General features: G+C 35.6%; 1 long non-coding RNA gene across 1 annotated transcript; it reads left to right on the forward strand.

Moving 5' to 3' along the window:
* LOC139039502 (uncharacterized) lies at positions 1–26,648 on the forward strand. Its single transcript, XR_011492805.1, has 3 exons — positions 1–191; positions 11,415–11,533; positions 25,084–26,648. It is a non-coding gene; the product is annotated as an uncharacterized lncRNA (long non-coding RNA).

Consider the following 26,648-nt stretch of genomic DNA (forward strand, 5'->3'; position numbering starts at 1 on the left):
GACCCCATGGACTATAGCCCTGCAGGCTCCTCTGTCCATGGGATTCTTCAAGCAAGAATACTGGAGTAGGTTGCCATGCGCTCCTCCAGGGCATATTCCCGACCCAGGAATTGAACTTTTGTCTCCAGCATTGCCTGCACTGGCAGGTGGGATCTTTGCCACTAGCGCCACCCGGGAAGCCCATCAATGAGGTACTTATAAAATTAATAATAATATATTCATACAATAGAGTATCAGACATTTACCCCCCAAAATAAGAAAATTTTATATGAACTAATTCAGAAAGGTTTCCAAGGTATATTATGGAATGAAAATTGCAAGCTGCAGAATAGTACATACGGAATATTATTTGTATGAAATAGAATATGTACAAAAATCTACCCCTATTTTCTTGCATTTTCATAAGAGAAAACTCTGGTAGGATAAATAATGAATGGTTTCCTCAATGTCAGGAGAGGCATATATGTGGTAACTGAGTGAGAGGAAGATGGAATTAAAGATAAACTTTAACTGTATTCTTTTCTTTAGAATCTCAATTTATGGCTCTTGATGCCATGAAAAGATTTTGATATTCATATGGCCCACTGTGCCTTGCTTTCTTTTATTAATATTTATTTTGAATTTTGAGTCATACATAGAAAAGCCTTTAACTTTTTCATTTTATCACATGCATAATTTTTATAATTAAACATTTAATTAATTTGTGATTTATTATGGGACAGATTATGAGAAATAATAGTTATCCAGCTGCCTCAAGACTACTGAATAAATTGACACTTGGCTATTGATTAACAATGTCATCTTGGGAACTCCCCAGTGGACTAGGGGACAGGATTCTGGACTTTCACTGCGGTGGCCCAGGTTCAATCCCTAATCAGGGAACTGAGATCCTGAAAGCCTTCTGGTACATCTTCTTCACATATGAAATTCCCCCAGTATTTTTTAACTTTCTATTTTGTTTCCTTGGTCTGTCTTTGTATATGCCCCATGTTTTCATTACTAAGACTCTATGCCTCAAAATTAATGGGTCTAGTCTGCCCTTATTATTCTTTTCTTTTTGAGATTTGCTAGCTTTTTAAAAACTTTTTTTTTTTTTCCCGAAAAGGTGAATCATTAAGAGTCCATGGGGTCACAAAGAGTCGGACACTACTGAGTAATTAAGCAGACATAGGCTTAGTTCACCAGCTCCTCTGTGCATGGGATTTCCCAAGCAAGAATACTGGAGTGTGTTGCCATTTCTTTCTGCAGGGTATCTTCCTGACCTAGGGATCAAACTTATATCCCCTGTATTGGCATGCAGACACTTTGTCACTGAGTCACTAAGGAAGCCATCAACATGACCTTTAAGTTAGAGATTTTTCTTGACCATTATTTTTAAAGAATGAAAAATGATTTTGCCTGTCATTAAAACAATATTCAGTATATTAGTCTGGAGCTATACTCAAGGAGCAGCTTACAAAGGGTCATAATTCCTCTAAAGTATGCTAAGAGAAGATACACAGACAAAATAGAGACTGATTTGACACTTATTGGTTAATTCCTCTTTTCCCCAAGGCAGGTTTATTGGAAATGGTTGGAGCAAAATATGTGATTTACATCCCATCTCCAAATCTACTATGCTTAAGTTAAATTCTTTTTTTTTTTTTCCCACTTTACAGCATTTACTTTATTTTCTAGAAGAGTAGATGGGTAGTGGTTGTATAATAGTGTTAGTAATTTCTTTTTCTTTTTAATGTTATTTTAAAAATAATTTTTATTGGAGTATATTGAGTACAGCACTTTAAAAGATAGTGCTGTGAAAGTGCTGTACTCAATAGGCCATCAAATTTGGAAAACTCAGCAGTGGCCCAAGGACTGGAAAAGGTCAGTTTTCATTCCAATCCCAAAAAAAGTCAATGCTAAAGAATGTGCAAACTACCATACAGTTGCACTCATCTCACATGCTAGCAAAGTAATGCTCAAAATTCTCCAACCGAGGCTTCAACAGTATATGAACCAAGAACTTCCAGATGTTCAAGCTGGATTTAGAAACTGCAGAGGAACCAGAGATCAAATTGCCAACATCCACTGGAATATCGAAAAAGCAAAAGAGTTCCAGAAAAACATCGACTTCTGTTTCATTGACTATGCCAAAGCCTTTGACTGTGTGGATCACACAAACTGTGGAAAATTCTTAAAGAGATGGGGATACCAGACCACTTTACCTGCCTCTTGAGAAACCTGTGTGCAGGTCAAGAAGCAACAGTTAGAACTGGACATGGAACAACAGACTGGTTCCAAATTGGGAAGGGAGTACGTCAAGGCTGTATATTGTCACCCTGCTTGTTTAACTTATAAGCAGTGTACATCATGTGAAATGCTGGACTGGATGAAGCACAAACTGGAATCAAGATTGCTGGGAGAAATATCAATAAATATCTGCATCTCAGATATGCAGATGACACCACGCTTATGGCAGAAAGTGAAGAGTGACTGAAGAGCCTCTTGATCAAAGTGAAAGAGGAGAGTGAAAAAAGCTGGATTAAAACTCAGCATTTAAAAAGCTAAGATCATGGCATCTGGTCCCATCACTTCACGGCAAATAGATGAGAAACAATGGAAACAGTGACAGATTTTATTTTCTTGAGCTTCAAAATCACTGCAGATGGTGACTGCAGCCATGAAATTAAAAGACGCTTGCTCTTTGGAAGAAAATCTATGACCAACCTAGACAGCACGTTAAAAAGCAGAGACATTACTTTGCCAACAAAGGTTTGTCTAGTCAAAGCTGTGGTTTTTCCAGGAGTCACGTATGGATGTGAGAGTGGGACCATAAAGAAGGCTGAGAGCCAAAAAATTGATTCTTTTGAAGTGTGGTGTTGGAGAAGAATCTTGAGAGTTTCTTGGACTGCAAGGAGATCCTACCAGTCAATCCTAAAGGAAATCAGTCCTGACTATTCATTGGAAAGACTGATGCTGAAGCTGAAACTCCAATGCTTGGGCCACCTGGTGCAAAGAACTGACTCACTGGAAAAGACCCTGATGCGAGGAAAGATTGAAGGCATGAAAAGAAGGGGATGACAGAGGATGAGATAGTTGGATGGCATCACTGACTTGATGGACATAAGTTTGAACAAGTGCCGGGAGTTGGTGATGGATAGGGAAGCCTAAGAATTCCATAGTGTTGCAAAGAGTCAAACACAACTGAGCAACTGTACTGAACTGAATTGATTGGAGGATAGCTGATTCACAATGTTGTGTTAGTTTCAGGCATACAGCAAAGTGAATTACTTATACATATACATATATCTGGAGAAGGAAATGGCAACTCACTCTAGTATTCTTGCCTGGAGAATACCAGGGACAGAGGAGTCTGGTGGGCTGCCATCTATGGGGTCGCACAGAGTTGGACTTGACAGAAGCAACTTAGCAACAGTAGTAGCATACATATATTCACTCTTTTTTAGAGTTAAGTTTCCTGTGCTATACAATAGGTCCTTATTTGTTATCCATTTTATATATAGTAGTGTGTATGTTGCCGCTGAGCATGCATGCATGTGCAATGTGTATATGTCAATCCCAATCTCCCAAGTTATCCCTCTCCACTGCTTTACCGCCTAGTAACCACAAGTTTGTTTTCTACATCTGTAACTCTATTTCTGTTTTGTAGATAAAGGAAAAAAAAATCATTTTAATATTAACAGTGCAGAAAAAGGTTTTGACCAAATTTAACACTCAATTATAAAAACTCTTCAGAAAGTGGGCGTAGAGAGAACCTACATCAACATAATAAAAGGTTTGCCATATAAGACAAACCCACAGCAAACAACTTTCTAAATGGTGAAAAACTGAAAGTGCTTCCTTTAAGATCAGGAACAAGACAAGGATGTCCACTCATGCCACTATTAGTCAGCATAGTTTTAGGAGTCCTAGTCATAACAATTAGAGAAGAGAAAGAAATAAAAGGAATCCAGCCTGGAAAGGAAGAAGTAAAATTCACTGTTTGCAGATGACATGATACTATACATAGAAAATCCTAAAGATGCCACCAGGAAACTACTAGAACTCATCAATGAATTTGGTAAAGTTGCAGGATACAAAATATAATACACGGAAATCTCCTGCATTCCTATATACTAACAATTAAAGATCAGAAAGAGAAATTAAGGAAACAATCCCACTTACCATCACAACAGAAAGAATAAAATAACTAGGAATAAACCTACCTAAGCAGGCAAAAGACCTGTACCCAAAAACTTTTATATGAGTTACTGATAAAGGAAATCAAAGATGACACAAACAGATGAAGAGATATATCATGGACTTGGATTGGGAAAATAAATATTGTGAAAATGACTATACTACCCAAAGCATCTGCAGATTCAGTGCAATCCTTATCAAATTACCAATGGCATTTTTCACAGAACTAGAACAAAACATTTTACAATTTGTACTGAAACACAAAAGACCCCAAATAGCCAAAGCCATTTTGAGAAAGAATAATGGAGCTGGAAGAATCAGGCTCCATGACTTCAGACTATACTACAAAGCTACAGTAATTAAGTTCAATTCTCATGTTTGAACATATCCATCATGGTGGGTGTAAGAATGTTCTTTAACTATGGTAGCAAGATTTCCTGATGTGATGAATGAGGATATCTATTTTTATGTATTTGTCTAAAACTTTAAGAGCCAACTCAGGGCTAAATTTGGTCCCAATATGAAGCAAAAAATATTTTACAAGTAAATGGAACAAATAACAGCTAACAGTTGTTAAGTATAGAGATTCTTCATTTGAGAAATATTAATCAGTACTTTTGAAAAACCAAGGCTGGAATTACCAGTTGCAAGATGAGATTTCCACAATCAAAACTCACAAATGTTAGACACAAACTTTTAACATATGTGAAAGATGAGGAAGTTCATTACAGAGTGAAAGGCACATACATGAATAATAAAGGAAATGCTCAAAGACTAACAAAGTTAAACAGGACACTGTATAGCACTGATACAGACAAATTAAAGATACATCACACACATACACACAAACATCTCAAGACGGTTGTCTTGCAAGTCAGCACTCACTTGATTTAATCTAAAGTGTCCTCTCAGCCCCCAGGGGCCACAGAGTCTCACGCTCTGGTTTGAAGAGCCCTTGACCCAAGTTTGATCCCTGGGTTGGGAAGATCCCATGGAGAAGGAAATGGCAAACCACTCCAGTATTCTTGCCTGGAAAATATCTTGGACAGAGGAGCCTGGTGGGCTACAGTCCATGGGGTTGCAAAGAGCCTGACATGGCTGAGCAACTAACACTACCTTTTAAGAATTGACTTACTTCAAATCTCTTGAAGCTCATTTTTGAACAAAAATCAAGATAATTAAATCTGCCAGAAAGCAAGTTTTGAATACTAAACAAAGTGTGTGTAAAACTTCCCAGTTTTGAGTTCTAACAAGACAGCCCAGTCCACTGTCTTTGTAGATTATGAAGAAAAAAAAATTGTCATCAGAGAAAGCTAATGAAAGTTGGCTGCTTCTTCTAACTCCCACATTTAGCTGAGTTACCACTCCTTTACAAATCTATGGGAAACAGGCAGAATAGAGCATCCATTTGATCATGGAAATCCACCAATAAATATTATTTTAGGTTATTTGGATGAATGTTTCTTACTCATTGTGTCTATCAACTTTGTAACACTAAGGCCATCCTGCCATATCAGAGAGTTTATATTTTGACCTAAACTTCCAGTGATGAATAAGAGGGTGATTTCTACCAGGTGAAAATCTTATTTATCTATCCTAGGTTAAGAGTAAAAAATCCTGAAGGAGAGCCAAAAGACACATGAACTAGATTATATGTACTCAGAGGAATTTGTAAATCAAGTGACTGGTGATTTGTAAGGAGAGTCTTGTGTGTGTGTGTGTGTGTGTGTGTGTGTATTGTATTTAACTTGTCTGTATCAATGCTATACAGTGCCAGGTTTTGTAAATTATCCAATGTATAGTCATTACCTATTGAAAAGACTAAATATTGGCTTGGAGGCATTGGCTCAACTTTACCATAGGTCTTTTTATAATTAGATTTTTAAAAAGCTTAGCCCCACATGCTGCTACCTTTAGCCTGATACAGCAGGGTCTAGTTAAGTTATGCTATATGCTTTTCAATTAAACCGTAACTTTCACATGTGCACTTTGTTGTGCTCACCCAACATTAAATAAATGGATAACACCTGAATAAATTCAGAGTCCCAGCATACTCCAATACTTGGGACTAATTTACCAGGGAGAGGTTTTTCGTTTTTGTTTCATCAAGAGTTTTGCTGAATCGAGGTAAAGCAAGAGTTACTTAAGTACAATCTCTAAAAACAGGTAATAGTAAATTACATAATGGTATTTATGACTGTTTGACCCATTTCTCAACCCATTTAAATCTGGAAATATATGTAATAAATTTGAGTCTGGTTTATACACTTGGACTATTCATATATACAGTAAAGCTCTTTCATAAAGCTTCTTATCAGGGGAAATGTCTTAGAAAGGAAATGGAAAATTATGGGCATGGAGAGAGGACATGAGATTTCAGCCTCCTATTTTACATTTATATCTCCTTATTTGTATTAAAAGACACAGCTACTGACAATGACACTGTACATGTGTATAACGTGTCAAGGAGACATATATCCTCAGAAATTCTTGGAACACTGAGAACTCTGTGGCCTGCCCCTACTGCTGATGTCATTTTTCTAGTAGCTTTTTCTTGGTAAAGCTGAATGACAATGACAAAAATATGAATCTTCTCATTTGGAAAGATTTAACATGATTTTTATTAGGTATCTGTTGTGAGGGCTATTGTAGAGAAGGTATCCAGTGCCTACCGATTAATGATGATAACTTTCTGCCAAATAAAATGAAATATGCATGATGTAGATGCTGACCAGTTGGGTGAAGAAACTGAAAAATTCTGTTAAAGATGTAGATCTTCAAATTGTAGTCTGTGAACTACTTGTCTTTTGGGATTCCTATTAAAAATAAAAATTCCTAGCCCATTCCTAAGGCCCTGTGGTTAACAGTTTAAGGTTCTGGAAATTTAAATTTTAACTACTTCTTTGGTGATACTCCTACACTATAAAGCTTGACAACTATTAAATCTTGGATTCTTAAAAGACTTCTGATTACCTAGATGTTCATTTTCCTTTAGATTACTAGAAAGAAGATCTACAGAGAATATGATTTTCAATACTAGATTCTGAATTTGTCTTCACATGGTAGTAGAAATATTTTAGTATATGAAAAGTCTTAAGCTATGCCTGTAAAATTTTTAAAAATACAGCAGAAAAAGGAAATATTCCAAATGGGAAATATCTGACTTTTGAATCAAATCTCTGATTTTTGTTCTACTAATTTTTTAAAGCAGTAAGCTTGGTGCTTAGTAAACAAAGAAGTTTTGAGTCAATTTACTAATGGACAGGTCAGGAAGAAAAAGACTATAGTGTAGAACAAAACTTTTTACTTTACCATGAGCAGCAGGAAAATGTGTGAAAGGTATAGCTAGAGAATTTTTAGAATTAAATGCAATATAGAATGATATCACAGAGAAGGCAATAGCACCCCACTCTAGTACTCTTGCCTGGAAAATCCCATGAACGGAGGAGCCTGGTAGGCTGCAGTCCATGGGGTCACACAGAGTCAGACATGACTGAAGAGACTTAGCAGCAGCAGCAGCAGAATGATATCATACCACCATTTCTCAAATATAAAAAGCAAATGCAAGGGACCCAGTAAGAATATCTGGGATGGAAGAAAGATTCCCAGAATTAGGAAGTTAACTGACCACCTCTGGGATGCAATTCATATCTAGAAGAAATTTATATACTGTAATGCATCCAGGACAGAAAGCAGGGCTTCTTAAAAATTAAAAGAAACTGGATGCTTTTTGAAAATGATAAGTTTTGACCTGAGTATAGCTCAGGGTTGAAGACATAATCAGAAGATGAGAGCCGTGATTTCAGATCTAAACTGATAGCTGTACTCAAACATTAAAGGAATATCATAAGATGAGTTAACCTTTAAAGTCTTTGAAAATAAGATTATTAAGTGAACAAACACAATGATCTTTAAAATACTTTAACAAAGAAATAAATAATGACTGAAAAAAGCAAAAAAAAAAAAAAAAGAAAGAAAAGAAAACCTGAAGACCAAAAGGCAGAAGTCATAGGAAACTGAAATATGGATAAAAATTTTAAAGGAAATTCAGTGAAAGGAATTCAGTGAGAGGAATAGGATGACAGTGTGTTAATGAGTTCCCTGTGTTAGAAAACAGTTATGTGGGATGTTGTAGAATAGTGCTTCTCAGATTAACCGTCATAAGGACCGTGTAAGGATCATATTAAGTTTCAGATTCCGATTCAAGAGATCTGGGTGAGACTTGAGTTTTCTGCCTGACAAAACTCCCAGGGGAAGGCAGTGCTGCGGCCCAAGTATAGCATTTTGATTATCAGGATTCTAAGATTCCATGAGAAACACTGGGCTGGATGAAGCACAAGCTGGAATCAAGATTGCCAGGAGAAATATCAATATTAATAACCTCGGATATGCAGATGACACCACCCTGATGACAGAAAGCGAGGAGGAACTAAAGAGCCTCTTGATGAAAGTGAAAGAGGAGAGTGAAAAAGTTGTCTTAAAGCTCAACATTCAGGAAACTAGGATCATGGCATCCGGTCCCATCACTTCATGGGAAATAGATGGGGAAACAGTGGAAACAGTGGCTGGCTTTATTTTTGGGGGCTCCAAAATCACTGCAGATGATAACTGCAGCCATGAAATTAAAAGACACTTACTCCTTGGAAGAAAACTCATGACCAATCTAGACAGCATATTAAAAAGCAGAGACATTACTTTGCCAACAAAGGTCCATCTAGTCAAGGCTATGGATTTTTCAGTGGTCATGTATGGATGTGAGAGTTGGACTGTGAAGAAAGCTGAGCACCAAAGAATTGATGCTTTTGAACTGTGGTGTTGGAGAAGACTCTTGAGAGTCCCTTGGGCTGGAAAGAGATTCAACCAGTCAATTCTAAAGGATATTAGTCCTGAATATTCATTGGAAGGACTGATGTTGAAGCTGAAACTCCAATACTTTGGCCACCTGATGCAAAGAGCTGATTCATTTGAAAAGACCCTGATACTGGGAAAGATTGAGGGCAGGAGGAGAAGGGGACGATAGAGGATAAGATGGTTGGATGGTATCACCGACTCAATGAACATGAGTTTGGGTAGGCTCTGGGAGTTGGTGTTGGACAGGGAGGCCTGGCATGCTGCAGCTCATGGGGTCGCAAAGAGTCGGACATGACCAAGCAACTGAACTGAACTGAACTGAAGATTTGAGAATGGACTGATACCATGGCTCTCTGTTTCTGTGTAATCACTGAACTAGTTCCCTATCTGTCTCAGATGTCCTCCTTGGTAAATTGGAAATAATAAAGATTTTGCCTTGTGGGAATGTTTGGAGGATTTATTGAATTAATGCAGGTAAAACATGCAAAGAGAGCCTGATATATAGTAAATACTCAAATGTCAGACAGTATCACCACTGCCATTATTATAAAATGAAAAAGTTTTAAAAATGCACCATGTTTTGACTTTTTCTGATTTCCATCTCAACTTATACTATCAGAGTGTGTTTATTGTTTCAAAGGAGCAGTGATGGCATAGACTTTATCTTGCTCACTGCCAGACAGAACTCTGATTTCAGCCTAAAATCACTTGTAGGTTTTGCTCAATGCCAAAGAAAATGAAACCTGCAATGACTATTATGCAAATAACAGTATTATTGAAGGAATATTTAAACAAATTTCTAGACGAAGTTTTTAGTCCTGTCTCTAAATAGCCATGTAAACAAGAAGTATTTACCTAAGCCTAATAATCCCACAATACAGACAAGTATGTTGTGCTCTTTTTGTAGTTGACTTGAACCTCCGGGATATCTTTCATGGACTGTTGACATAGCTTCCAAGAAACAGAGCTTGTCATCATTCTTTGGACTCCATCATCTCCATCATTGCCTCTGACTTCTGGCTAATGTAAAGGGCTAGGAACCCTAACTAATAGGTGACTGTGGCTTAATGGAAACATCTGAACTTTAAAATTTTTGGTACCCAAAAAATAGCTAAACCTTAATCCCCAAATGCTTTAGCTAATAAAGCAAAAAGCTAAACTTTTAAATGAACATTTAACGTCCACTTAATATGTCACTTCCAAAGGCCAATTTTAATCAGAACATAGTTTTAAGAGAAGACTATCTATTAAATAAATAACCATGTACTAAATCATCAACTATTTATTGAACTCCTATCATAAGGTACAGCCCTATGGAGACTGTAATAAAAAGTCTAAGACATAGGAGTTTAATATAATAGCTAAGAAGACACTATTTACATCCGTGGAAAAGTTAGAGACAATTCAATATTGAAATAAGCAGATTAGCTTTGGAAACCACAACCTCCACAGCACCTCCTCCTGCTTCTCTCCCTCCTTTTCTTTCCCATTCACTTTACTCAGTCTCTATTTTTTTCACAACATTTCTGATATCCAATAAAAATTACTTTCATATTATATTTTTGTCTATTATTGCTTTCCATGTGAGAATGTAAATTCCACCAGAATGGAATTTTTATTGATTTTGCTTATTGACATATTTAAGTCCCTAGAAGAACACTAGGGACCACAACAGTGCTCAAGAACTATATCTTAAAAAAAAGAAAAAAAGAACTATATCTTGAGTAAGGGAATCTTTCATTAAAAATTTTGATATAAAGTTTAATGCTGTATTTCACAGTTCATGGACCTCTTTTCCTCATGTGAAAAGGCGAGTAGAAAATATTTTATAACTGACTAGTTTATATGAACTATACTTATCTTTTATTTTCTACAAATCCTGTTGACAGCTAAAAATTAGACTGATCTAAAGATGAAAAATAATGAGGATAAATTATAGAGCATTATTGCACTGCCATTCCAAAAGGAAATGAAATCTGCAATGATTCCAATATGCAAATAATAGTAACTTTGAAGGAAAAGGGGAATGGATTTGTGAAGTTCTTGTTCGGTGTCCCACCTCCAATTAGCCATGCAAACTAGTAGTATCTCTTGATCTCAGAGTTCCAATGCCTTCAACTGAAATAGGAAATTATATATAAATGATAATTAATAGTTGACTTTTAACTTGGGCATCTAATTTTTTAGCACCAACTCCACTTTGCTCTCCCCATCCCAGTACCCCCATTCTATTCATAGTTCACATTTAGTGAATTAGAAAAAAAGGAGAAGAAATGAACAGAGAAGAAGGAGAATAACGTCTGATAGGTGATGTTTGCTGATAAGCACTCGTTAGTGTTAGTTGTTCAGTCGTGAATGACTCTTTGTGACCCCATGAATTGTAGCCCTCCAGGCTCCTCTGTCCATGGAATTTTCCAGGCAAGAATACTGGGGTGGACTGCTGTTGCCTTCTGCAGGGGATCTTCCCAGCCCAGAGTTCGAAACCGGGTGTCCTGCGTTGCAGGTAGGTTCTCTACCGTTTGGGCCACATAAGGTGCAAATCATTACAAGGTGCATATCATTATAAGTAGGATAATAAATAAAAATGAGATTAAAAAAAAAAAACTCCCCTGACCAAGAATCAGATTTCTGGGAATTCTAATCTGGTCCTGCTTCCTGTCTGCAAACAAACAAACAAAAGCTTGAAAGGAAATTTAAAATCCCCTTGAATGCTGAAAAGAGTCATTATATTTATCCTTTAGACTTGTTTGGTAACCTCAGGCTCTTACTCAGAGTTTATCTACTTTACACATAATTATTTTGGGCCCCAATGTGTTTTCCCAAAACAAAGAGAATAGAAACAGTAAATTTTAAAATGTTACCACAGAAGGACATGTTTATCGTCAGAATGAATAAACTAAAGCTGTTAAGAGTTAAATACTTTCATTCAGAGATGTTATTATAAAATTATTTTATTAGTGTCATTACATTATAGCAAATTAAAAATCTTTTCCTGACAATGATCCTATTTAGGGGTAAATTATATTGATCACTTGGTGTAAGAAGGTAAGCTCATTTTTGCTAAAAGTGTCTCCATTAAAAATGGCTGACATGTAAATAATTTTGTTTGAGGTGTCTGGAAAGATGACCTCTTATCAAACTTTTAAGCCTAAATGATGTCACATAATGAGATATCTATACATTATGTCTCCCTGGATTTCTCTTGCTATGATTAAATAGATATATTTTGGTGCTTCTCTTGTATCAATACATTTTCTCTTTATATTCAGTAATGTATCAGGCAGTGTATCAGTAATGTATCAGGCAACTCAGTAATGTATCAGGGGACCTGCCATGTAAGGAATAGTACAGGATAATACAGGAATAGATTCCATTATGAAGGAATGGTTTAGCAGATGGGCTTTGAAGAAGTTCAGTAATCGATTATAAGCTCATGCTTACTAGATAAGTGATGGTGGGCAAGCTACGCAGTATCTCAGGTTCCACAGCTGCATAACAATGATCATGATACCTATTTCCAGAGATGTGAGGATTAAATTAAACATATATGCCAAGCACTTAAATTTAGAGCCTGAAATATGGATACTAGATAAATATTTGCTGGTGAATGAATAAACTGGGTTATCTGAGGCAAGTTATTCAAGAACTTCTGTGGTTTCTTTTGTAAATTGAGGGAAGTGGTGCTTAACTTCATAGAGTTTTGTTAAAAATAAATGAAACTACACACATTAATATACTTATGTACATAGAATATAATGTATCCCTGGAGTCTAGTAAAACCCTAATAAACTGTATTCGTTAGAAAATTATGTTTTAATAATTAGAAAACAAATGCCAAGGTACATGGTATAATATGAGTTCAGAAAAAGGGCAGACCAGTGTGGGTGGGAGTCAAAAGGGAAGGTTGTACTTAGAAGGTGCAGCCCTGAGTTATCCTTCTGTGACTCTGGTGGGGCCTGATGAAATCAACACCTCTGTCCACTCTCATAGCCCATTGTTACCAGGCACCTTTTCTCAAAGGAAATATTAGGTGCCGGGAATTAGTTCCCCCAAAAATCTGAAAGGAGGCTCATACCATAAAGAAGGGCTGATGTGAGCTCCACGAAGGGCCGCAAAGCACGGATTACCTTGCCTTTCTGAACACTATCACTGCAAAGGCATTGCTTTGTTTCCTCACTATTCACCTGCTTCAGTTATATAGTTTCACAGTTGGTTCCTTAGTTTTGTTTTTGTTTTATCCTATTGAATATATATAAATACGTCTCAATTAAGACGCAGAGATCCTGAATTTCCTTTTTTTCCTCAAATTGCAAACACCTTTTTTTTTTTTTTCCTGATGACAAAAGTAGCATAAATTCAGGATAATTCAATCAAACCATAGAGAACGTTTGAGGAACATGTATAAAGGTCTTTGGAAAGTTTCCCTATGAATCAGAATTGCTTAAAGAGAAGTAGCAAAGGTCTTGGCTTCCCATAAACATCAGTGGCTGTTAATCTTGATCCTTCAGATCAGCCAAAATAACCTATCTAAAATACAGTTTTGATCATATCATTCCTCTGTTTAAATTCTTTTTTTTGTGTGTGTGGTATATTTTATTGTTTTTGCAAGAGTATCCTTAATCCTGAGAATGATACACAAAGCTCTTCATGATCTGATTCTTTATCCCCACATTGCTATTTACCACCATCCTCCCTTGAACATGAACTGTATGTTCTGGCCACATAACATTATTCTAAATTCCCCAAATGCACAAATCAGCTTTAAAGTCATTTTCACTTCTGAATTTTTCATATCGGAGAATGAAGAAACTAAGAGCCCCTCTCACTGCAAACACATAGAAATGTTGCATAAGATGGAACTAAATGCAATTAAGCACCTGAGCTTTAAAAGTCAAGACAAAATTCCAGATCCCAAAACAAGAGAAGAATTTGAAGACAGAGTTGCAAACTCCCTGAAGCCTTGGTAGCTGAAGGGGATAGGGGACATGGATGAGCCCCAACAATTAGATCATGAGGGGTAATTATCCACAAAGGAGTTGGAGATGCAAATCTGATAAAGCAAAGAAGAAAGGTGGAGTGAAAAAAGGGAAATAGAAAAAATGGAGAAAAATTAAGTAAATGTATTTGATTTATCTAAAGGAATGTAATAAATAAGAAATAAAAATAAAAACATGGGCCAAATGGAAAACAAATAACAAGAAGGTAAACTTAAACCAAACTAGATCATCAATTCCATTAAGTACAAAGGAGTTAAAGAGACCAATTAAAAGATAAAGATTTGTAAATTGTATTAAAAAGAAAAAATAGTTTTAAAATAAGTGATATTTTAAATATAAAGTCACAGAAAGTTCGGTTCAGTTCAGTCACTCAGTCATGTCCGACTCTTTGCGACCCCATGAACTGCAGCATGCAGGCTTCCCTGTCCATCAATTCCTGGAGCTTACTCAAACTCATGTCCATTGAGTCAGTGATGCCGTCCAACCATCTCATCTTCTGTTGTCCCCTTCTCCTCCTGCCTTCTGTCTTTCCCAGAATCAGAGTCTTAAAAAGATCTTTTAAATATAAGGTCACAGAAAGAGAAACAGAAAAAAGATATTCATACCAACACTAACCTAAATAAAGTTGATGTGACTTTATTAAAATCAGATGAAGTGGACTCCTTTTTATTCTTTTATTAAGCTGTAAAACACTTATAATAAAATTCACTTTTTTTTTTTAAACTGTACTGGTTTGTGGGTTTTGACAAATACTTACAGGTCTCTAATCACCACCACAATCAAGATAGTTAAGTGTTCTATCACCCTCCTCCTTTCCCAAATAAGCCACTGGCCAACCCCTTTGTGGTCAACTCTTTTCCAGTAGCCCATGGAAATCACTGATCTGGTTTATGTCCATATAGCTTTGCCTTTTCCATTATGTAGTATAAATTGAATAATACAGGATGTAGATTTTGAGTCTGACTTCTTTCAGTTACAGTAAAGCATTTAAGATCCATCCACACTGTTGTATTACTTCTTCATTTCTTTTTATTCTGGTAGTATTCTGTTATATAGATGTACCAGTTTGTTTAATGGATTCCTAGTTCAAACATTTGGATTGTTTCCAGTTTTGTACAATTGCAAATAAAGCCACTAAAAACATTCACATATAAGTTTTTGTGTGAACATAAGGTTTCATTTCACTTGAGTAAATAGCTGGGAGTGGGATTTCAGGGTTGTATGATAAGTGTATTTTTAACTTTATAAGAAACTGCCAAATTGTTTTCTAAAGTGTCTGGACCATGTTGCATTCCCACTAACAATATATGAAAGTTCTAGTTGCTCTGCATCCATGTCAGCCATTGTTATGATAAGTATATTTTAAAACTTTATCCAGTCAAATAGGTGTGTGGTGGTATCTCATTTTAGCTGTAATTTTCATTCTCCTGACAAATAATGTGCATAACATTTTATAGTTTTAGATATTACACAAAGGCCTATTATTTATTTATTTTTGTTAATTTTTATATAGTTGTGAGGTATAGACTGAGAGGTGTGTGTGTGTGTGTGTGTGTATGGCATACAAGTATTTAATTGTTTTAGCAACTCTCATTTTGGAAAATGCTGTTCTTTCTCTATTGAGTTATATTTGCCCATTTGGTGAATATCACTTGTTTATATCTTTGTGGGTCTATTTCTGGACTCCACTGATCTCTACATCTAGATAACTAGATAGTCTTTAATACAATACATTATCTTGATTTCTTTAATTTCATAGTAAGTCTTAAAGTCATGTAGAGTGACATTAGATAATAATGTAAAATAAAGGAAGACCTATAACTGATTTATGAATTGAAAGAATTTATACTGCAAAATTTGTCATGGTTTTGCACATTGGTTTTATGGATATTAAAATAACAATAATAGTTTACTTTTATTCCTCTTTTATCTTCTGAAGCAATATAAAGTGCTTCTGAAATGCCTATATGAAATTAAAAGGGCACGAATAGTCTAGACAACTGAGGAAAAAGAAATATTAGGGACTTACTTTTTATCAAAATTGTTACAAAACTACAGTAATTAATACTCTATATCATTCACTCAGGGATAGACAAAGAGACCAATGAAATAGAGTAGGAAAAAATCACCAGAAATAGACCCAAACATAAGCAGATACTTAATATGACAGATAGTATTACAGGTAGTTGAAAAAGATGGACTTTTTCATAAAAAGTTAGGACAGTTGGATATTATATGGAAGAATAAATTTGGACCTGTCTTCCCAAAATGTATAAAAATAAATTGGCAGGTAAAATTTTTTAATACAAATACAATAAATAAGTTTGTGGTTATATAGAGTATCTTTACAAACTTGGGGCAGGAAAATATTTCTTAAGCAAGTCTGAAGAATGCATAAACCAAAAAAAAGGATGGATAATTTTGATGTCACCAATATTGAGAACTGCTTACCAAATGACAATATGACAATATAGGAAGACAAATTGCAAGCCCCAACACACTGATTTGATATTCATATAGATTACAAAGTGATCACCATGGTTAAGTTTAGTTACCATCTGTCACCATACAAAGATAGTACCTAATTACTGACTATATTCCCCATAGTGAGCAATGTATATTTTAGGATATAAATGTATGATACATACTTAAAGGAAATTAAGTCAGTGATTATCATGAATCATATGACTGTGTTTATCTTATTGGGTTGTACAGATAATATAATTGGAGAGGAGGATTCAGGGGTTTTAAAGATATGGCCGTTGCTCTATTCTTTAACCTGGACAGTACTTACATAGCTGTTTACTTTGCTACTATTCTTTTAAAAATTATATATTTCTTTTTATCTGTTTACTTTACAATAAGAAAATTAAAAAGAAGAGTGTGACTACAATTTGACATCCAGTCTTGATGCAGAAAAAAAAAAAATTCTCCTGCAGATCTTATCCTTAACGTAGAAAATGTTCAGTACTCTCTAAGTGAATCATACAATTATGACTATCATAACTACTTATATTCTGTATTAGACCTAATAAGAAAATTCTGCACAGTTACTAGATATAAGATCATATAAAAAACAATGTTAAACACACAATTAATAATTTAAAATAAATCTTTTCAAATATAGTTAAGTATTCCATTCAAAAGAGCAACAAATATGATAAAACATTTACAAGTCCTTCTGAGTGGAAAATTTTAAATTTTGTGGGAGGATCCAAAATAAGACTGCTATATAGCTACACTGTTTTCATGAATAGAAAAACATGCATATTAAAGGTAAATTCATTTTTTAATTTTGATAGCAATTTCATAGAAAATTGATGTTGATGTTAAAACTCATATGAAAAACTAAAGAACCAGAAAGATCCAAGACAACTTGGAAGAAGGCTGAGAAGTGGAAATTTTCTCCAATGAGTTAACTATTTAGTGTGAATTTCCTCTCACCTAATCACCTACTTTAAGATTCTGTTGAAATGTCTTCTATCCTGTGAATCCTTCCCAGCCTGGAGCACATTCCTTCCTATGTAATTCCATTGCATTGTGTCCTAGTCTTTAGTGCAGTATTTATCACAATCACACAGAGTTCTATGTTTATTCCTTTATTTTGTTCTCTGGGTTATGACCTACCTGACTATGTGGTCCATCTTTATATACCCAGAGTATGATACTGATCCTGTTCACAGAAACCTGGTTCAGCTCCTTGCTCTTTCACATTGCCAATATTATTGCTTGGTAGGATGAGCTTACTGTTTTCATTAAGTTCTCACCTAGTCTCCAGGTTTTGGCAGAGGACTCTAAGTTTTGGTGATTGTCTCTACTCAACTACCTGAGCCTCCATTTTAAAGTCATTTCTGAAAGTAGCAACTGGTTACTATAATCCCCTCCTTTTTCTCTATTACTGAATGTAATCATGCAAAGAAGGCATTACAGAATTTCTCACCTAAACAAAAACCCTTGGGTTATATTACTTTACTTCACCTTTTATAGATGAGGAAACAGGGACCCAGGGCATTCAGACAGGCACTTCATTTGAATATATTTCCAAGTTTATCTATTATATAATATTTCTACTTTCTGACATATGTGGAATTAAATGAATTAAAATTTTAAAGGATGGATGTGGAATTCAGACAATGAAAATAACATGACATTGATAGTATAGAAAAATATATAGAAGCTAAAAGGAAAAGCCAGTAAGGTACGTGATGTTTAAATGTGTATAGCCTGTTATTTTTTACCTACTATATTCTCTTATCCTGCTTTACAACATACACATATCTTATTAAAAGTTATAGGGAATGAAGGAACATACTTAAGAGACGTTGAAGAGAATTTCAGCTCATACTCTCAAGACTTGTATAAAAATAGTCTATATTTCTGTACAAGCTCTCCTAAGGCAGTTGCTTATGGTTAGCAAAGAGTTGTGTGATCTTTTGACTTCAATTTTAGCTACCTCTTTCATTAAAGAAGTAATTCTCAATGTCATTATTTATTTCCTTTTGGAATCTTATCAGGTGAAAAGATAATTGTAAATCTCTATGTATCTTGGCTAGCACAAAGCTGTGGTGTTGGCTTTGCAGTTTATACATCCTGCTTGCATTCTCTCACGTTGTTAGCAGATTTCCTATATACTTATGCAATAGGCCTTTCCACTCCTACAACCCTCCTCGTTTTTCTTATGCAATTGCAGCATTTTGGTTGTTCAGTCATTCAGTTTTGTTCAACTCTTTGCAACCCCAAAGGCTGCAGCACACCAGGCCTCTCCTTCACTATCTCCCGGAGTTTGCTCAAACTCATGTTACCTATTTTAAAATTCAATGAATGCCATAGCTAGTATATTTCATTTTTTGTGATGTTCTTTGGAGGAAACCATCTACAATAACATAATCCACTATTAATTTAAATGGAAAAAGAAAGAGCTATTTACACAAATGAAAGCACTGTAGGCATAATGTAGTTTTGGCATCTTTATATCTGAGAAATTGACTTCAGTGAAAAGAGACAGATGAAAAGTTATAACAAATGCAGCCTCAAAAAAATTAAAAGGACCTGTTGTTGGAAATTAAGGTATGCATTTTCAAAGAGTATGGTCAAAGGAGTGAAAATACAATATGGAATGCTATCATATTTGGTCAAAATAAGTGTGGACTAATTCTGTGTTAATGTGCATGGTGGTTGCAATCTGGAGAAAACCGGAGTGATTGACAGGAGTTGATCTTCTTCCCCAACCAGCAGGAGGCAGGAATGAGTCCCACCTAGGTGGAGGTCATGGGCAACCCTCATAGAAGAAATGCTTAGTCATTTTGTCCTGTGGGAGGACTCATGATTCTGCTTCTGATTGCTTTACAGAGAATGTGGAAGTTTAGAGAATTTTTAGCTGTTAGGAAAGAAACTCTATTACATCCAAAAGATAGTTTAATGAGAATATCTTCCATACAAATTATAAGAATGAAGTGAGGGTTATATGAAACTAAAAATGTAAGAACTAGAACACATAGGCACACTTCCATATATAAAATACTGTAGTTCCAGCACTCTTCAGGTTTTTAAAAGTCTGCACACAATATAATAAAAATAAACACATAAATAATTAACTTTAATCTCTTTTCCCTGTATCTCAACAGGCAAAAATTCTTTCTGTAACTTATCAACTTAACACCAAACACATAAAAGAACACTTTTTAAAAAGCCAAACTTTGTTGTGGCAAATGGAATATATGCTTGAGTTTTTCCATTCCTTTTTAAATCTTTGGTATTGTTCATGTAAGTCAGGGGGTAAAGTAGAAAAAACCTGGAACATGCTCTTGCCAAACATTAAACTTCTGTAAAACGATTTAAAAGCAAAACCCAAACAAAAGAGGGGGCGTATTCACTAAAGAATGTGATATAATTCTGATACATTTACAGCAGGATGTGAACGCTTTCACTTGGAAGATTGCAATAGGTAGAATATTTCTCTTCTCACTCCTTCTCATGAATTTCAGCAACGGATTAGTATTTTTGGATATTGTTCAACATGTACAAAATTAAAATAACCTGATGATATAAGTTCTGTCATCTACATTTTCATTTCACAAGCCTAGCCTGAACCAATAATTTTGGAAATGTACTTTTGCTGACCTATTACTGCTTTTGCTCATCAGTTCAGTTTACAAGTAATGTATGAATAGTGTATTTTACGAGGAGCTGTAAATTTTACGTTTCTTTCAGAGTTAATCTTATTCATGTTTTAGACTTCTTGATGCTCGAGGGTTTAAGTCATTCTCCAAATCCCACAAAGTATATATAATTTCCGATCTTTTTAATGTTCTGAATAAAGGACCATACTATTTTCCTACCAGTTTGTCCTGCAGGGTGTGGCATTCATCTGCTGTACTTGGCATACAGATCAGCAACCAGGAGGAAGAGGCTGTAGATCTGCCCTCGGCAGCTGACCGTTGTGCTTTTTTGTTTATTGGTTTATTTTTCACCGTGTTCCTCCCCACTTCCTCCAAGGAATTCTTTGAAGTTTTTTTCTCATTTACTTACACGTCTTGTGTATCTGAAGAAGTCACTGGGCAACTGTTTTAAAAACTACTCTGCCCTGTTCAAGTTGACTTTAAAAGAGTTTTTGTCCCCTTAAAAAAAAAAATGACCTAATTCAAATTGTAAAGAGCAGAATCTGGTTTAGATTGTTGAGCAAATCATTTCAGTATAAATGGAGCACTGATGATGGGATTATGCATGAGCCAGACTTGTGGCTTTTGGTATTTTCCTTATTTTTTCTGTTCTGGCCACAGAAGTAACACTGAGTCTTAGGGTTTCTCTCAGGGTGGGAATACAAGGACTTCAAGTCCTTTGCTCTAGAAGGACACATGAACAGATAAGTTTCTATTTAGAGTAATTAGAATAAGTAGCTAATTAAAGGCTTCTTGGCACCTAAGTACAGAGAACAGACTGAAATGGCTCTGCTGTCCTCAGGCTTGAAGCACTGCCAATATGAACACATCAGACAATTTCTGATGCTAGGAAGGCAGTCATGTTGGGTTCTATTTAGGTCTGGAAAATAAAACCACCTTGCCTTGTAAACTAAGCAAGAATAAAGAGAAATGTTTCATTTATTTTGAGTGAATGCAGTGTGTAACTAGGTATTTGACTTCCAATTTTGCTTTAAATTTTATTTTTCTTAAGTAATATTAATGTTGGTAATGTAATAGTAATATTAATTTATACATGATATTTATACCATAGATGGATAAGAGCAATCTCCTTAGCTTTAAATTCTTAAGGACCCCTGACTTTTTTTTTGTTTTTTTTTTTTTTTTGGTTGGTACTATAACTTTTATTAAAATAATACTATGAGTTAATAGAAACAGCAAAGAACCAAAGAATTAAAATGCAAGTTATGTAAATCCCAACTAAAACCCAAAAGTGAAAGCAATTGGCAAATCGCTATCAAAATTGCTATCAGTTATCAAAATTTTGGATTTTGCATTTTGCATTCTTTCCTCAGTCAAAAAAAAATTCTTTATGAATAGTATATAACATACATATAAAATAATATATAAAAATACATTATAAACTTACTATGAATACTAAAACTTACTAAAAATACGATCAACAATGACTATAAATACATTATCTTACATGTTTCTTATAGTCAATAGGTTGGTTATGGTACGTATATAGCACGAAAGCATTGAGATAATAAAGAATAGATAAAAACACATGTCAGCTATATGTAGCTACAATTGACACTCCCATCTACCCATGCCAAAAGAATTCCATAATACTATCAGAAAAAATGTCTGAAAAACTGCTTATTTTAATAAGAAATAAATTCAATAAAGAATGACAGTACTGAGAACCAGGGCATTCAGAAGGACCTTTAACATGTGATTTTTCTTTTAGGGACACTAAGGAGGCTTTGCTGGAAATTAGTCATTGGGCTACATAGGTTGGCTGGTGATCTACACAAAGTTGAAGCAGCAATAGAACTGTTTCAAACCAAAGTCTTAGGGGAGAATGTGTGACTTGACACTGAATATAAAAACCATGTGTGAATATAGAGTCATACCTCTAGTGGCAGGTCTTTCCTCTCCGGTTATCTCCCTCTTGTAATTGTTTGCTGATTCTTTTGCACTCACTTCTGCCAACTCTGTGGCCGCCTCATGTTATTCCTACTTACTCTGTCCTTTGCTCAGCGTCTGGAGCTCCAGCTCATGTCTGGACTGGAACTAGCTCTGAAGAAGTGGGCTGGAGACAGAGTGAGGAAGAGAGAAGAAATGCACATCTTCCTCCTTTTGCCTACCATTGTTCTTGGCTCAGCTTTAAAAGCTCCAGTTAACAGGTAAAGTTAGGGTTTTTGAACAAAGGATGACAAGTCCCCTGACTGAATAGGATCATTCTAAAAGAAACACAGCACTGAAATGGAAATCATCCTCCAAGCTCACACAGGGGAAGAAAATATAACGCCTGCACCCTGGGGAAGCAGATTTCCTTTACTCTGAGAAAAAAACAGAAATGGTGCATCTTCCTCAGTTCAACCTGTCATGCAGTACTGAAAAAATGTTCAACCCAGAGCAGGAACCCATAATTTTCGTGTAAAGTGGTTTTGTCCCTTTAGTGAAGGAAGTATATACCTTTATCAGGCATTATAACTAGAGATGGTTCTAATGGAAGAGTACCTAAAACTGATTATAATTATTGAATGAATGTCAAGTTAGTGACAGAGAAGTTAAAGGACCAGGCCAAAAGCTGGCAGTAATATCAGCAACAATATGGCAGAAGGTATCATTACTACTTGGGACTAAAGACGTCATGTGAATGTTACCAACTGTAGTGAGGAAGGGTTGCTAAGTGACAGTGAAGTAACAGAACTATTATATTAATCAGGAGAGACTGGCTGTTAACCAGGTTCATGGATGCAGTGACGAGAGTTGGTGAGTTCCTTCCAGCCCCATCACAACCTTCTCTGCTGCTTTTCTCATCCTTCCACCAAATTAGATGCCAAGAGAGAGAAGACACTAAAGAGAACTAGGGCTCCATTATTTATTCTTACGAGGATTTTTCTGTAGGAGATTTTTTGTTTGCTTTACCTTTGTTTTCTTACTCAATTTGTTATTCAATTGTTCCGCTAAGCCCTGGTGACTTCATCAAGTAGCCAGCTTCCTACTTCTCTGAGAGAACACAGTTTATTGTTGTGGATATGAACAAGGGTTCATGAGTCTCAGAAGTCAAGGTCAGAGTTCAAATAAAAAATTCTTGCTAACCTTCTTAAGCTTTGGTTTTGCTAAATGACAAATAATAATAAATGATCATAATCAGAGTACCGACCTCTTGGAAATGTGAAAATTCAATGTAATAATACACATTGAAGGCTCAGACACCTGTACTAGCTAACAAAATAAATCAGATATTTTGTGTGATATCAAACTCATTTTATTTCATGTGGTTGCAAGCAGAAAAGATAAGAGCAAGAGGAGTACCCTGAGGGGTAGTAAGAGTGATGATTTATTGATTATCTACCCTGTGTTAGGTCAGAGATGCAGAGGTAATAGCAGGAAATAAGAACTATTTCCTAACTGATCTTCAGAGCTCTCACTTTAAAAGGAGAAAAGTCAACCATTCAAAAAGCCTAAAAATAACACATGAAGAAGAGGATATGGAGAAAGGAGAATCCCAATACAGTGTTTCTGGGAATATAAATTGGTGCAGCTATTATGGAAAACATGATGGAGGATCCTTTAAAAACTAAAAATAGAACTACTATATGATTGAGCAATTCTACTCCTGGGCATATATCCAGAAAAAAAGAAAGCACTAATCCTAAAAGATATATGTACTCCAATATTCATAGCAGCACTATTTACAATAGCCAAGACATAAAAGCAACCCAATTCCCCATCACTGGATGACTGGATTAAGAAGATGTAGTATACATACACAATGGAATATCAGACATAAAAAAAATGAAATACTGCCATTTGCAGCAATGTGGATGTACTAGAGAATGTTATGCTTAGTGAAGTAAGTCAGAGAGATAAACACTGTATGATATCACTTACATGTGGATATACATTATTAAAAAAATAATACTACTGAATGTATATATAAAACAAACGGATGCACAGATATAGAAAAGAAACCTGTGGTTACCAAAGGGGAGAAGGAAAGGGGAAGGGGCAAATTAGGAGTATAGGATTAACAGATACAAACTACTATATGCAAAATAGATAACAAGGATATACTGAATAGCACGAAGTATTACATCCATCATCTCATAATTACTTGTAATGGAATCCAATGTGTAAAAATACTACATTGCTATGCTGTATACTTGAAACTAACACAATATTGTAAATCAACTACACTTCAAAAAGTATAAAGAAGACCATTACTAAAAATATAGCTTTTCATAAGATTGTTACAAACCAGTAATCAGTTAAAAGTATAATACAAGGAAATTATATTTGTCAAATAATAATGACTAGTGGAAAATCAAATTATAATTGTATTTACCAAATAATAAAATAAATTTACATTTTAGAAAAATGCAGTATGACAGTTCCAAGTATTATGCTAAGCAGTAAGTAAAGGAAACATATGAAAAGAGTAATGGCGGGACTTGTAACCCAAACTGTCTAATTTCCTATCAGGTATAAAGAAAGTGTTAACAAATCTACTGACAGCTAGAGAGAGTTCGATTTGAAGATTAAATTGAAGGTGTTAAATAAGAGATGGAGGAATAGATGAATCTTCTTCTGGATTAACATACTGCCATATTTTTTACTTGTACACAATGATGTAAATGAAAGAGAGTGGGCTTTGGAGTCAACACAAACCTGAGTTTACCCTGTATGACTGATTACATTTACTAATGTCTCTAGAACTCAGTTACACAATCTGAAATTGGATAATAATAACTAACAGGAAAATTGCCTAGAGTATTAAATATGTATAGGCAGGTATAAGTGCAAAATAGTGGTAGAGTCCATTAATATTAACTTTCCTTCTCTCTCACTTTCTTTCTCTATTTGCTCCCCTTCTGAATCACCCCAATTTTGTAATACCTAAGAGAAGATGGTTTGTTCGTGAAATTGTATAGGAGACAGGGATCAAGACCATCCCAATGGAAAAGAAATGCAAAAAAGCAAAATGGCTGTCTGAGGAGGCCTTACAAATACCTGTGAAAAGAAGAGAAGCAAAAAGCAAAGGAGAAAAGGAAAGATATTTCCATTTGAATGCAGAGTTTCAAAGAATAGCAAGGAGAGATAAGAAAGCCTTCCTCAGCAATCAATGCAAAGAAATAGAGGAAAACAACAGAATTGGAAAGACTAGAGACCTTTTCAAGAAAATTAGAGACACCAAGGGAACATTTCATGCAAAGATGGGCTCGATAAAGGACAGAAATGGTACGGACCTAACAGAGTGAAGTTGCTCAGTCGTGTCCAACTCTTTGTGACCCCATGGATTGTAGTCTACCAGGCTTCTCTGTCCATGGGATTTTCCAGGCAAGAGTACTGGACTGGGTTGCCATTTCCTTCTCCAGGGGATCTTCCTGAACCAGGGATCGAACCCGGGTCTCTTGCATTGTAGACAGACGCTTTTACTATCTGAGCCTAACAGAAGCAGAAGATATTAAGAACTGGTGGCAAGAATACACAGAAGAACTGTAAAAAAAGATCTTCATGACTAAGATAATCACGATGGTTTGATCAGTCACCTAGAGCCAGACATCCTGGAATGTGAAGTCAAGTGGGCCTTAGAAAGCATCACTACGAATAAAGCTAGTGGAGGTGATGGAATTCCAGTTGAGCTATTTCAAATCCTAAAAGATGATGCTGTGAAAGTGTTGCACTCCATATGCCAGCAAATTTTAAAAACTCAGCATTGGCCACAGGACTGGAAAAGGCTAGTTTTCATTCCAATCCCAAAGAAAGGCAATGCCAAAGAACGCTCAAACTACTGCACAATTGCACTCATCTCACACGCTAGCAAAGTAATGCCCAAAATTCTCCAAGCCAGGCTTCAGCAATATGTGAACCATGAACTTCCAGATGTTCAAGCTGCTTTTAGAAAAGGCAGAGAAGCCAGAGATCAAATTGCCAACATTTGCTGGATCATCAAAAAAGCAAGAGAGTTCCAGAAAAACATCTATTTCTGCTTTATTGACTATGCCAAAGCCTTTGACTGTGTGGATCACAATAAACTGTGGAAAATTCTGAAAGAGATGGGAATACCAGACCACCTGACCTGCCTCTTGAGAAACCTGTATGCAGGTCAGGAATCAACAGTTAGAAATGGACATGGAACAAACTGGTTCCAAATAAGAAAAGGAGTACATCCAGGCTGTATATTGTCACCCTGCTTATTTAACTTATATGCAGAGTATATCATGAGAGAAACACTGGGTTGGAAGAAGCACAAGCTGGAATCAAGATTGCCAGGAGAAATATCAATAACCTCAGATATGCAGATGACACCACACTTATGGCAGAAAGTGAAGAAGAACTAAACAACCTCTTGATGAAAGTAAAAGAGGAGAGTGAAAAAGTTGACTTAAAGCTCAACATTCAGAAAACTAAGATCATGGCATCTGGTCCCATCACTTCATGGGAAATAGGATGGGGAGACAGTGGA

Source organism: Odocoileus virginianus, chromosome 18 (assembly GCF_023699985.2).
Source record: "Odocoileus virginianus isolate 20LAN1187 ecotype Illinois chromosome 18, Ovbor_1.2, whole genome shotgun sequence".
NCBI lineage: Eukaryota > Metazoa > Chordata > Mammalia > Artiodactyla > Cervidae > Odocoileus > Odocoileus virginianus.